Source organism: Sparus aurata, chromosome 15 (genome assembly GCF_900880675.1).
Source record: "Sparus aurata chromosome 15, fSpaAur1.1, whole genome shotgun sequence".
NCBI classification, from domain to species: domain Eukaryota; kingdom Metazoa; phylum Chordata; class Actinopteri; order Spariformes; family Sparidae; genus Sparus; species Sparus aurata.
This window is the reverse complement of record NC_044201.1, coordinates 3,862,026-3,876,002: the sequence shown is the minus strand read 5'-3', so window position 1 is coordinate 3,876,002 and position 13,977 is coordinate 3,862,026. Positions and strand designations below refer to the sequence as shown.

The window sequence follows — 13,977 nt, the reverse complement described above, 5'->3', positions numbered from 1 at the left end:
GTTGTGTACTACCTCAACTTTCTCTTTTGGAAGGAGTCAGCAAGAAACCACACAGACGGGCTGCTAAGTTTCAAACACTTTCCCACCTGTTACATTTCTGATGTAGCTGGACAGGTTGCTCGCCACACCAACAATCGTACAAAACAGTTGTTTTTCCAACCGCATAATGGAAGACTGTGTGCCCCAACCACTGACAATATAAAACTGGCAGCAAAGAAGGAACTTAAGGTTGATCTGCAGTGGGTTAAGAACTTGAGGCCCCCATTCCACTACTGCCAGAGAGTGACAGAATGTCAGGGACAGGGACAAGTGAGAGATACTCCCTGTACGACAGGTTTCTCAAAAAAAATCAAAAACGTCCAGAGGAGAAGCTGAGAAGCCTCAACATCTGTCCCACCCTAAGAACAGAAGTAAACTCTTCAGTTGCAGAGCAGTTCAATCGTGAACTTGCATCTGTACGGTACTCATTGTGCCAGATGAAAGAGGCGCACTTAAGGCAAAAATGGAGGCATTGTGCAGTACACAGTTGTGTATTGGCCTGCATGGGATGCTGGGACTCCAGTCTGCTGGTAAGTTTGGTCAGTATATGATAATACAGACTAATTGATAATAATATAAAAGCAGACAGAGTGATAAAATGTTAAAAATGTACAACCGTCTGTACTTCCTGTTGGTGCGACCCAAACAGGGGTCAACAACATATGTTGTAACAATGTAAACCAGGTTTTCAGTAATTCTTTTTTTTTTTTTCAAGGATAAGGTCTTCAGTCTGCCCCTGTAGGTTCCCAAGCTGGGAACATTGTGCAGTCCTCATTTGTAGCACAATCATATGCTGTTGGCGATAATGACAAGGTAATCAAACTTATTTTCCTTTGGTCTTAAAGGGATATTCCGGTGTAAGTTTAATCCATGGTCTAAATCACCCTGAAACTGTGTTAGACTCCCTCTCGAGAGATCAAGTTAGCAGGCCGCTAATTTACGGAGTTTTATCAACCTCAGAAACGACCGCACGACAACAATACACTGCAGTAAATGGATTCAAATATAAACCACCACCAAAAAGCCACAAATAATGCTCAGAACAGCACCAAACTTCAGCAACAGTACAAATAGGGTCTCAGCACATAGTCCGGGGCATCTAACCTCCGCTAGCTTAGCTGGATTTCTACTGAAAAGCTGACTAAATTTACCACTCTTCTGCAGCAGCTTCCTGTTGACGGGAAGTCCCGACGAGTCAATTACCGAGTGCAGTAGAGTTCCGCAGCTCATGGATGAAAATGTATCATATGACTCCATGGAAAAGCAATCAAAGTTCATTTGTGTCTTACCTGCCAGTTTATAACAGTTATTATCGAGAGCGGACAGGGAAAAGAACGGAATTGAGCATTTCTAACCGCACTCGGTAATCGTCGCGTCGGGACTTCCCCAACCCGGAAGCTGATGGAGGAGAGTTGAAATCTGTTTTTAGCTTCACAATAGAAATCCAGCTAAGCTAGCAGAGGTTAGATGCCTCAGACTATGTGCTGAGACCCTATTTGTACTGTTGCTGAAGTTTGGTGCTGTTCTGAGCATTATTTGTGGCTTTTTGATGGCGGTTTATATTTGGATCCAAGTGTATTGTTGTCGTGTGGTCGTTTCTGAGGTTGATTAAACTCTGTAAATTAGCGGTCTGCTAACTTGATCTCTCGAGAGGGAGTCTAACACAGTTTCACAGTGTGTTGGACCATGGATTAAACTTACACCAGAATATCCCTTTAAATGACGCCATAAGTTATAGGTGTTAACATTTCCTGTTCCATTACAATGTGTTTATTAAGGCAAAACTGAAGGAACTCTTCACTGGGTCTCAGGATGAAAATCAACCCCTGGCTAATTGCCTAAGGAGATTTCCTTTGTAGATAAAGGACCTTTTAACTGTTTGCCCACCAGAGTTGTTGGGACAGTCTTCACTGAGTATGCCATGGCTGACTGACGATGTAAGAGAAGATAAATAATGCTGGCGAAATGAAATGAACTGTTATGATATTTACAGCAGTGTTTGTATTTTTTATTTCTTTATTACAAATTCAGATTTGTATTATAACAAGTATATTGAATTTCAGGCTGTAAACTATCGAGTGGCACATCTGGCTCAAGAACACATGGTAATAGAGTTTAATTTCCTCCTTCCCTGTATGATTTTTAATGTCTGAGCAATATTTACTAAAATACATGCAATGTATTCTGTTTTAGTGTGGTTCTTTGGGTCAGTATGACTACATTTTGTGGCACTGTGAATGGCGGAACAGAGAAGCTGTCAGTGACGTGAAGTGCATTCCTGTAGGTCCTTTTTTTGTTTTGTTTTTTTGTTTGCATAATAGAAGAAATTTTGTATAAATTAACAAAACACATCTGCCATTAATATGGAATGTGTTGTCCCACCTGATGTTATTGTTATGCTATAGGTCACAGACAAGATCTTCCTTCCAAGAATAGTGGGTCATTCAACTCCAGAGACAGGGAGCCACTTCATTCTTTGGGTGAGCCACCATAACTTTCAAGGTTTTATTTTATTGTTTGACTTTAATGGAATTGGATAGGTAAATATTTCAGTGTGACATTTTTGGCCAAAATGTAAGGTGGCCGACAAGGGCAAACGCGCAGCAACAGCCAAACGCTGCATATACATAAATGATGCAGAACCAAAGACACAGAAAACACATGCAACAACAAAATGCTGCAAACACAGAAACGATGCAAAACCGAAATGACACAAACACACAAAACACATGCAATAGAGAAATGCTGCATATTGAGTCCGCACAACGGAAGTGTCACACAACAGATGTGTCCACACAATGGAAGTGTTAAATAACGGAAAAGCACCCGGGGCTAGTAGATCCCGATCTCCCGACCTGGACCTATAATACTGTCTGGACCAGTCTGTAATACAACGTACCTGACGAGAGGACGAGAGTGGAGTAAAACTTCTAGAGGCGGGTTTAAACATTTGGTTTTAATCTTTTACAGTAATATAATAATAACAGTTCACAATTATTAACAGATTTACGTAGGCCTAAGGCTAGCTGATTGTACGTTTTCTGTTTGTTTGTCTGTTCAGCTTAACGTTAGTTTAGCTGTCTTAGTTTAGCTAGCTAAAATAAGCAACACCACTGAGACATTTAATTGATCAGCGAGGGGGAAAATGAAAAAGAGGAAGGTGGAGACAAGTTAACACTAGACAGCCAAGATGATTATATATAATTAAGTGTTAAAATAATGTAACGTAATGTAATAATGTTGATAATGTATAATTAAACTTGTTAAAATTAGAAATAAAAATATCATGAAACAATGAATGCATTCATCACTCAATTGGGTATTTACATGAGAGATTATAGAGTTTAAATCTAGCGGTCCAAATGACCGCTTATGGCTGCTCTAGTAGTGCTGGAATTCTGGCCCTTCTAGTGTTAAAAGGAGACCAAAACACATATGACACCAAGTAAACACCCATATAATTAACTGAAAAGTGGATTGATAAAAAAAAAAAAAAAGTATTTAAAAACTTAATAAAAACATAACCTCAGGGAATTTGCAAACTCTCCTCATTTCCCCTACCGATGTTTTGTCCATTCTGTGGATCTGCCCTGACCGCTTCCCCTGGATTTTGTTGCCTGTGTGGCAGAAACGTCAGATTTCTAAAAGATGTCCCTGAGGAGATGCCCACCACCAGTGCACACTCTAATGCACAACCAAGCACTAGTGCAGGTAAATAGACAAATATGTTCTTGTATTAAACACATCTCAGCACTGTGTAGCCTGCCTAGTTCAACAACTAACATGGTGTGCTAAAAGGCCTTGCAGGAAAAAATAATAATATAATAATGAGATTTTAATAATAAGAGTTACTAATGTCTGTTTTTACTTTTTCTTGTAGCAGGGATGTAGCAGGGATCTCAATTGTAGAATCATTTAATATATTTAGGGAAAGAAAAGAGAGGGAGAGAAAGACATTCTTTTCAAAGACACGTCAGAACTCTAAGAAGGAACAGAAACAGAAAATAGTGAAGGTATGCTCACGCACAAGTGACCAATGTAGACTCATACACTAAAATGACAGATAATAACAATTAATATCATTTTATTATGTTAATTTTCTTCTCTTTCTTTAGATTTATGTTGGAGTTATGAGGATGAAAGATGACACCCTTAAACAAGTGAGAGGGAAGGCACTTCCCCTTGATATTCAACCTCAATGGTCATCTGAACAAGTGCTCGCTGCCGCTGTAAAGAAGCAGAAAGATTTCAACCAGGATATGGAAGATTGTGCCCATGTTTTGTTGTATCCTGATGCCAAGGAAGTTACAAACATCCCAGGAACAGACACCCTTTTCATAGTGCAGAAATACAAGGAGGCAATTGGAAAATCCTACCAAAGAATAACTTTATACATTTGCACTATGGGACTTTGAAAACAATTGTAAGTGCTTCTGACACATTTTCCACCTTGTTTTAAGCTCCACTCTATTATATGTTCAATTTAAATATCACAGATTTTCCATTAATTCTTACTTTATTTTAGTTAGCTTTGTAAGCACACAATACCGTTTCACTTAGTTATTGTTTTCTTTAAAAGTCTAGTTTTTATTTTCATTTCAGTTAACTAAAATGTTTTTTCACACCTAGTTTTAGTTTTTAGTTCAGCTTTAGTTAACAGTAATTACCTTGACTGGTGGCAGAGGTGAACACTGTAATGTACAGTTACTGTGTGAGTCTGCCATTCCACCAACTTACATAGTGAGTTTTAATTTTATCATTTATGACTGATGGAAATGTAAGATTTAAGGATTCAAAATAACATTTAATTACAGGTACGATTGTGGAGATGAATGAAATTCATCTTTATACCCATAGTAATCGTGACAATTATTGTTTTTAAAGGTTGCAGTGGACAGGCTTGAAGTGACGATGACAGTGTGGTCCATATTAATTTGCCATCTGGAGATAGTTCACTTTCTGACACCATGGTCAGTTTGCATCTATCATGGCATTTCTCTTTAAAACCCTATAAATCAGCCGGTAAATCAATATAGCCAAATAACAATAAATCAGTCAGGCTCTGCTATTTTGCACAATGTTCAATGTGTATCCTTCAAGGAATTTAGATTGTAAAAAATTCCAAGGGGTCATGTGAGTCATTTAACTTAAATTAACCCTGCTTGTAGTGTATTGTGAGAAACATGAGAAAACCTGCCTGAATAAACTTAGTCCACTGCATACAATTTTAAGGTGTATTTATTCATTACTTTATAAAAAGACAATTGTAGTGGGGAGAGATAACTGGATAAAATGGAATTGTAGAATTAGAATGTACAGTTATGGGCGACCTGCAACGATGTCCTTTGGGAGGTGTACATAGGTGTGTCAGTGCAGGGTGGTCCTCCCATTGGGCCACCCCCCCTGCTGAAAATTAACAAATCACCTACTGGGCATTTCAATAGCAGTAGTAGCAGCAGCAGTTCAAACAAGTGCAATTATTCATTTAAACCGAACAGGCTTTGTTGATAAGTGCTAACAGAAAGCAGTAGTGTGGGCCACTTCTTGGCTGCAAACAAAATAAATGACAGTTTGATTGTAACGAACAAGTTAACCATAAAAGTCATTTAAATGTGACTTGATATTTTAATACTTAACTTGTTGCATGAGGAGTTCTGGCCATTCACACATTATAGTGTTCAATTATGTTTAGGTCCTCTTCAGCTGAGCTGGGAGTCAAAAGATGACAAGAGAAGAAAAATAGATATGCCTCTGTGCAGCCGAGTCAATACTTCCTTGTTTGAAAATGTCACAACAAGGAAAAATTCCACGAGGTCTGTAGCGCCAGTTGAAAATGAATGAAGCTTTACTGTTGGTGGTCTGAAGTGTTTTATTCCTTTCTGCAATTCCTTGTGACCTTCTCTTACAGTCCGACCAACAACAACAACGTAAGAGCTAAAACAAAAACAAATACAAAGCCATTAGTCCATACTTCAGTAACTAGCTTGTAGCATTTAGCTTTACTTTACACAGAATGAACTCAAATTTCAACACACACACAAGCCTTTACCTTGTTGCTACTTTCAACCAGGCTAATAAATCACTCTTATAATTAAGTTTCAACACCGTAGTTATTTTCATTTATCTGTGAATTATCTGTCCATGTGATGCTCAGTGTTGCCAGATATCGCAAGAGAAACAAGCAAGTGGGCCTATGAAAAACAAGCCCAAAACAAGCGCCTTCTCCGTTCGTGGTAAAAAAAAAAAAGAGAGAGATGATTACCCTTTGCACACACACAAATATCACCCTGAACCCAGAAATATCATTGTATTTATAATTGTTTTTATATGTTAATATCCTTTTTTGTTTTAGTTCCAGGACTTCAAAACAATATGACATGCAATACAATAGGAAGAGGAACACTTTAACAACAAGCCCCAAAACCCACAACCCGTGACTACCAATATTTATAAGCGACTTTACAGAAAAACAAGACCAAAGTCGCTTATAATAAGCGGACTTGGCAACTGTGGTGACGCTCCTTGACCTTTCTCTATCCTTTTGTTGCCATTCCTTTTTCCGTTTACAGCTCTTTCAAAATAAAGTACCTAAAATAATACATAGTACATAAAAAACAACATGCACTATGTTGATGTCCTTTACAAGGTCATTGATTGGCGTTGACTAGGCTGAAGATGAAAATTAAAAAAACAGAAAAACTCAGAAAATGATCAGAGGAAACTAAACATACTTTGTCAAATGGTGTTCTCCGCTTATGCAAACAACTTTATTTTTAGCTGCTGTATCTTAGCATTCAGCTTGTGCCCATCCAAATTCATTATGATCTTCTGGCAAAATTCGAAGGTGTACTTCATATTGTCTGGAAAGCTAAGATCAAGGGCATAAATGAACCCAAACAGCATGATGAACCCCATGATGAGACTGCCCATGTTGTTCAGGACTTTGATGCCATCAATCACTACGACTAACATCCTCTGACTCCCCATTTCCATCTCTTTGGACCACATACATCCCCATCACTGTTTGTTTGATGCCCCGCTCTGCATCCTCAGTGGTCAGATCTTCCTTAAATTAAGCGTCTGGATCTTCATTTAGATAGATGACCAGACTTTTGAGGATGTAATCCCTCTTGGCGTTGATGTTGTCACACTAAAGCAGGAAACATTTAAAAAAGCAAAAAAATCAAGACAAATTTAGCCAGTATGTCTGAATTGTGACCTTCAGTACAATACAACATAATTTCCATCTCTCTAGCCACCCACACACAAACACACACAAAACAAGCAGCAAACAAGCAGCATTGACAAGAAACCCTTAAAATAACTTCCCAAATACTGTGAAGGGCAAGTAAAAATGCATTTCTACTAACCAAATCTTTGATCGCCAGAACATTCTTGATCCTTTTCCCCTTTACTCCTCCTTTGCTCTTGAAGATCTGCATCAGCTTGTCTGAGAAGTGGTCCAGCTGTGACATGAACTTTGATTGCAGTGGCTTTGTGTTGATCCGCAAGAACTCTGCATTCACCTGAAAAAAATTAACCAAGAAAATACAGCCATTTGTTACTTGTTTGTTGGCAAATTGTGACTGTACAGCCATCCATCACGGACAATGATAAAAACATGTCAACACATACAAAACATATACTTTAGCTTACTTCACTCTGCTGAAATAGGGCAGGCCATCTGTTTTTGAACTCCTCTATGATTGGGCCTCTGCTCCACAATCTCTAGTCGTCGGTGGGAAAAGGACTTTTCCATTTTCGCTTTAATCACCACTTCATTGTCTCGCTTTTTCAGTTCTGACAATAGGGCCATTCTCTCATTCTCCAAACTTTCTGTTGTTTCACCTTTTGGGTTCAGCGGAATGTAGTTCACTTCAGCCTTTCAAGGTTTCTTGATGTCTGCTGCAGCTTTTCCTTGGCCTTCCCGTTTGTGCTTCAATGAGTTTACATGGATTTCAGGATGTCCAAGTCACCCAAGCTTGATGGTTTTGCATTTTATACCTAAGTGACTGATCCATCCCCAAAATCCTGTCTTGGATCCTAGCTGCATCAGACAAAGATGGACTCTCGTCAACGCTGCTGCTACCTCTTCGCACTGATAGTCTTTTGTGTATTTCATAATTTCTTGGGCTAGACCATCAAGGATAACTCATTTCAGCTTTGGGCCAGGGTTGAAGTAAGTTCCATTTGTCTCAAACTCTGTATTCTTCTGGTGTAGTTCAAATTCAGCCTTGTGGGTGAATTTAGGGACCTGAAAAACTTTGGGCCAGGGGGACAACAGTGAGAGCTGAGTTTCTGGAGATGAATGTGGGGTTGATGTGTACAGCATATCATCACTGCAGGACAAGGCTAATGACAAAGCAGGGGTTTCAGGCTCTGAGCAAGTGGTACTCGAAGTCTCTTCAAATGAGTCTTCTGTGTACAAAGTGATGCAGGGCTCCACAGGTGAGGAAATAGGAATGTAAATAACTTTCAGTGTGCTTTTATGTTGAATTTCAAACACTGGACTAAGGTTCATGAACTCCTTAAAGTCAGCATCCATGTACTGCAACCGGAAGTTCTCTTACAATTGAAAGAACGTTTTTATCACTGTATGTAGTTCTTCCACTGTTGCTGGAATTCCAGAATCCAGGGGCAGTATTCTTGAGTCAGACTCAGCACCAAAGATGATCCGCAGAACAGTTGGACCTGTCATTTACGAACACCTTTAATCTAGAGTAGAAAAACACGGGATACGGAGAATAAGAAATCAATACATTAGGGTTATTGGAGATTAAAACAAAATTTCTTATTTGGGTTTAAAAATGACACTAATCTTTAACAAGGACAAATCTTTTCAACATTACCATGCGCAAATCCCCAACCATGTACTCCACAAGGATATGGATCTACCAAGGCCCCAAACTCAATTAGGGCAACCTCTCTAGTGGATGAGGTGGACAGCACAAATCCACCATAATGCTCCCTATACCAAGCACATACATCCTTCACTAGAAAACACAACTTCTCTGCAAGAATGCACAGCTTAATGATCTCATTACATTTAGGCAGTCCATCTACAGATCATGTACAAATCTGGGAATCTCTGCTTTAGAGTAGACATTAATCCTTCATTAAGGACATCAACAGGCATGATTGAGACATCTGTGACCTCTAAGGATGACTTCTTGAGATCAGAGGAATGTGTGTGATAGGCAAGCATGAACTGATGTTTAATAGCTAGTGAACGAGGTATGTTCTTAAACCAATTTGTATGCATAGCAACCTGCTTGAACAAGTTATGTTTAGCCTCAAATCTCATCGTCCACATTGCATTTGATTAGGGTTAGGGTTAGGGTTAGCAACAAATCATTTGCGGATAGTGCTCTAAATAGTGATGTTTTGGAAGGAGCTTGATATGCGGAAAGAGTTCAAGATAGCGCTGTCTATGATCATAGATCCTCACCTCAAGATACGCAATGGTCTCTTCTGCCTGAACAGGAGCCACAACCAACTCAACTATGTCCTTAAGATCCAGAATCACCTGCCATGCTGGCTCACCTTCTGGTAAAATTTGCCCAATCACAAAGGGAGTAAATCTTAGCAATGTCCAATTTTCCTGCGCATTCCCACCTATCATTTTCCTAGCTATGAAAGAGCGTGGTATGGCATGGGGGCGATTGGTTTTGTCCACCCATTTTTTATGGAAATGTCTGGATCAATGTGTTAAGGCCATCAAGATTGAAGAATTTTTTTGGGAACAACAAAGCAGCATAGTGTGCAAGTTCAACCGGAATAACACTCTCAAAATGTTCGTGCACAGTGTCAGGAAACTGACCAAGCTGAGAAATAAACACACTGTGCTTTTCTAATATTTTGAAATCCTGCAAGAGAGGCTCCAACACCTTTTCATAGCCATAGGCCTTGACATAATTAGATATGCATAGAACAGCTAAATAGATTGAAGTTAATGTTGAATGGGAACCTGGTGGCAGATTACCCAAAACCCAATAGACGCCACAGAGTTTCTTATGAGATGTTCCAAGAGGGTTAAAAATCTTAAAACCACCAACGTAAAGATTTACTGTTATTCTCAAACCTTCAGACAGAAAAGGATTTTGTTTATAGTATTCACCATTTCTTGTGGTTCTGTACTCCTGGAGACCAGCCAATGACTGGTCTTGTATTCTTGGAGTATCAAGATATTCAACAAAACCTTTATGAGAAAACAATTGTTGCAAAGATTCTAATATAGGGATGTACTGGAATGTCCTGTTTCTCTAGGCATCTAGAATGTACTCAACTGGCTCTAAAACACCAAAATGCGAGGTATAGTACTGTGTACGTTTATACGCTGTGGAAAGATGTCCATCCTTTGCAAAAGCTATGCCCAATGGATTAGATTTGCATAGAACAGTGGAAAGTTCATCAATTAGTGACTCTTCAATTTGTAGTTTATGACTTTGCAATACATCAGAAACAATAGCTTTCGTGAAAGGCAAAGATTCTGTACTTAATATGTAGTGAAGTTCAGAAAGGACCTCATCAATTACTGCCTTTGGAATATGAACAACATTTTCCAACTTCAATAAAATGCAAGTAGTTCTCTCTTCAATAAAATTTGGCAGGTGTAATTCTGCAGCATCACCAGAACTTGGCGAATCACTTTCATGACCTCTATCCACAGACTCTGTTGGACCGCCTGCAGAATTGTCTAACTCGTGCAACTGGCCTCTACTGACGACATTAGTTTTAAAGTCTTTTAATGAATGTTGGCTGTTTCCTGTTTTTGTGTGTATTGAATATACTGTAAACTTTCGTTGTAAATGTGCATCCTAAAAACACACATGAACAGTTTCATCATTTGAGATGTCCATTTATATGTTGAAAAAAGGCTCTCTCCGTTGCTAGCTGTCTGCAGGAGCACATATGACACTGAAATGTCAAGCCTTCTATTTGTTTTGGAGTTTGCTGTTTATCATGTGTTTTGCATGTGTGGTTTAAAAGCTTATTCCATGTATCAAATGTACAAGGACAATCTATGTATGTACATGGATACCGAACACTTCCCCTGAAATACCCATGAGTTTGCCTGAAATGTTGTAACAACAGTATCTACTAGATAGTTCCAACCTGCATACTTTGCACTGCCACATCCATCCTAAAAAGTGAATAAAGAGAATTAGCACATCACAAATCACAATGATACAAACCAGCTTGTGCAAGTATTGAGCAAGTATACTATTACTTACTATCTTTAGGAGGTTGCCACAACTAGCTAAATGCTGATCAAACTGCAAAAGATGAGATAAATATATTAGAGTTGTGAGTACACGTGCAAACACTGAATTCATGCAAAAATATTAACAGATTCATCCATAAGGAAAATAATCATTACTTGCAGTTCTTTATGAAACAGTTAAAAATGTCCACCTCAACTACAACAGTAAAATCCTGTTTTTACATGAATGCATGAATAAAAACGATATAATAAAGTTCTTTACAATAACAAGATCCAAAACTTAAGCTATAAACAAGATATAATCATTTACATAGTCACAACAAATACCATCAGTTGTGAAAAAGCCGTAAGATAAAAGTGAGTCTTTGACACTGACACTGAGTTTGCCAGAGATCAGAATGGATTTCCTATAGTACATGTTCCTGCTTATACTTACACTACTCACAATAATAGGGATATTGTTATTTACATGAGTGCTTTTCCTATTTGGTCTGAATTTTAATGAAATAAGTAAAAGTTCCCTTTGATATTACTAATAATGAATGAGAAGAAACACCATTTTCATTAGTTTAATATTTATTACCCCAAAAATTTAGACAACAACAAGGATAGCCCCAAATAACAAAAATTGACAATGTCAGTAGCGGGTGTTTCCACCATTTGCCGCAATGACAGCTTGACAGCGACATGTAATGCTCCTCACTAGCCTCATGATGTTGTTCTGAGGCAATGCGTTCCACTCCTCCACAAGTGCTACACGCAGTTCTGCCAGGTCACGTGGGGGTGGGGTACGATCATCCAGTCTCTGCTTCAGCTGGTCCCAGACGTGCTCTATGGGGTTCAGGTCAGGGGACATCGCTGGCCATACCATATGAGGCACTCCGACTTCCTGAAGTCGAGCTGTGACAATTCTGGCACGATGTGGTGGAGCATTATCATCCATGAACAGAAAGTTTGGGGTGTGCTGGCGGAATTGGGGGATGATGATGGGTTCTATGATGTCTCTGAGGTAAGAAAGTGCAGTGACTGAGCCATCTACAATAACCAAATCTGATTTGCGCTGACTGGTGATGCCTGCCCAGACTGTTGCACCTCCTCCACCAAAGGGAACTCTGGGGACCATGTTGACCTCGGCGTATCGCTCACCTCGCCTTCTCCAGCAACGCTGACGACCGTCATTTCTGTGCAAGGTGACCCGACACTCATCAGTGAACAGGACGGTAGACCACTGCTGCATTGTCCATGTCACATGGTCTTGTGCCCACTGCAAACGTTCACGGCGGTGTCTTGGTGTCAGTGGAGTCACCTGCAACAGTCGTCTGGCATTCAAGCCAAAGCGGTGGAGTCGGTTTCGAATGGTTTGTCTGGAAACCCTAGTACCCCTCACATCTCTTAACTGGGCCTGCTGCTGTGTGGCAGTGGCATAACGATGTCTGAGTGCATAGGTCCTTAGGTACTGGTCTGGGGCTCCACTCCTGGGTCTGTCACGAACTCTGCCAGTAGTTCTGTGTCTTGATGCAAGTCTGCTTTATACCCACAGAATGTTGAAATTGATGCCACATTGAAAAGGGTTGTCTTTTAGTTTTTTGGTATTGGCCCCAATATGTAAGGCACACTTGTACACAGTGAGACCATTATGTGGAAAACACAAAATGAGGTGTGTCTATCACCCCAATACAATTGCCTCCCTATCCCAAAACTCTCTGAAGTGAAACAAACACCGTATGTATGAAATCCACTGAGTCTCTCACAATATCCCTAACTTATTGTGAGTAGTGTATATACTTCTATTTAAATAACATGCTCTATGCAGGTCATTTATTATGTAGTATTTTTAATGTCTTATTTACTGAAGTAAAGGATCTGGCTTTGTCCACAACTGCCCCTATATCAGGGTAAACAGACATTAACAACTAGTTAGGCTAGTACACCCACAGCTTAACTGCACCTGTGTGTAACATTAAATGACCGGACAATTAGCGTTTGGACTGGACATTAAACAGACTTTACTAGCCCCCTTGTACAAGTCCTGCATTTTTACAGCCCGTGTGTGTCCAACATGGTTGCGGTGTCCCCGCAGAGTAGTTCATAGTTGGTGCATTTTACCGCGAGCGAGTGGCAGGCAGTCAACTACAGCGGCCGCATTGAAGGCCGAAGCAGTCAGTGCTGCGTCTTTATTGTAATCGCTGAATAATATCCGCAGTGGAGGCAGTGTTTCCTCTAGGATTTTTTTCAGTAGCGGGGGCAGGCTCTCCGGGGAGCCGTGGCGGCGTAAACAAATGACACTTTACTGCAGATTTTACTTTTATGCCCAGCATAATCCCCCTTTTTATTGAATGGCTGGCATGGAAAAGGGCTTTTTAAAGGCTGAATGTAAAAATAAAAAATAACAAAAATACAACAATAAAATAAAATAAAAAATTAAACAATAAATAATAATTTCTTGATGGGGCTGTAGAATCAGTGGCAAAGATTGCACTCAGGCTCAGAACAATGCATTTTACTGAGTTTTGAGAAATATTTGAACAAGCTCATCTGAAAATGCAGTCAGCAGTTACATCATGGCGTGTATATATTCGCTTAATGCTATCAATTAGTTTACTCACGTTAGCGACACTGAGTTGAGTTGGCACCGGGCCCAATTAATTAAGCTACCGATATGTTACCTTATATGGTATGTTAACCTTGGCTGGCCATCAATGGCCATCAATGTT

General features: G+C 39.6%; 2 long non-coding RNA genes across 2 annotated transcripts; both read left to right on the top strand.

The window, feature by feature from the left end:
• Nucleotides 1-2,100: 2,100 nt before the first annotated feature.
• LOC115597118 (uncharacterized) lies at nucleotides 2,101-2,504 on the top strand. The gene is made up of 3 exons (XR_003987017.1): nucleotides 2,101-2,144; nucleotides 2,233-2,319; nucleotides 2,445-2,504. It is a non-coding gene; the product is annotated as an uncharacterized LOC115597118 (long non-coding RNA).
• A 1,162-nt stretch (nucleotides 2,505-3,666) lies between these two features.
• On the top strand, nucleotides 3,667-4,572 carry LOC115597117 (uncharacterized). Its single transcript, XR_003987016.1, has 3 exons — nucleotides 3,667-3,750; nucleotides 3,920-4,052; nucleotides 4,155-4,572. It is a non-coding gene; the product is annotated as an uncharacterized LOC115597117 (long non-coding RNA).
• Nucleotides 4,573-13,977: the final 9,405 nt, after the last annotated feature.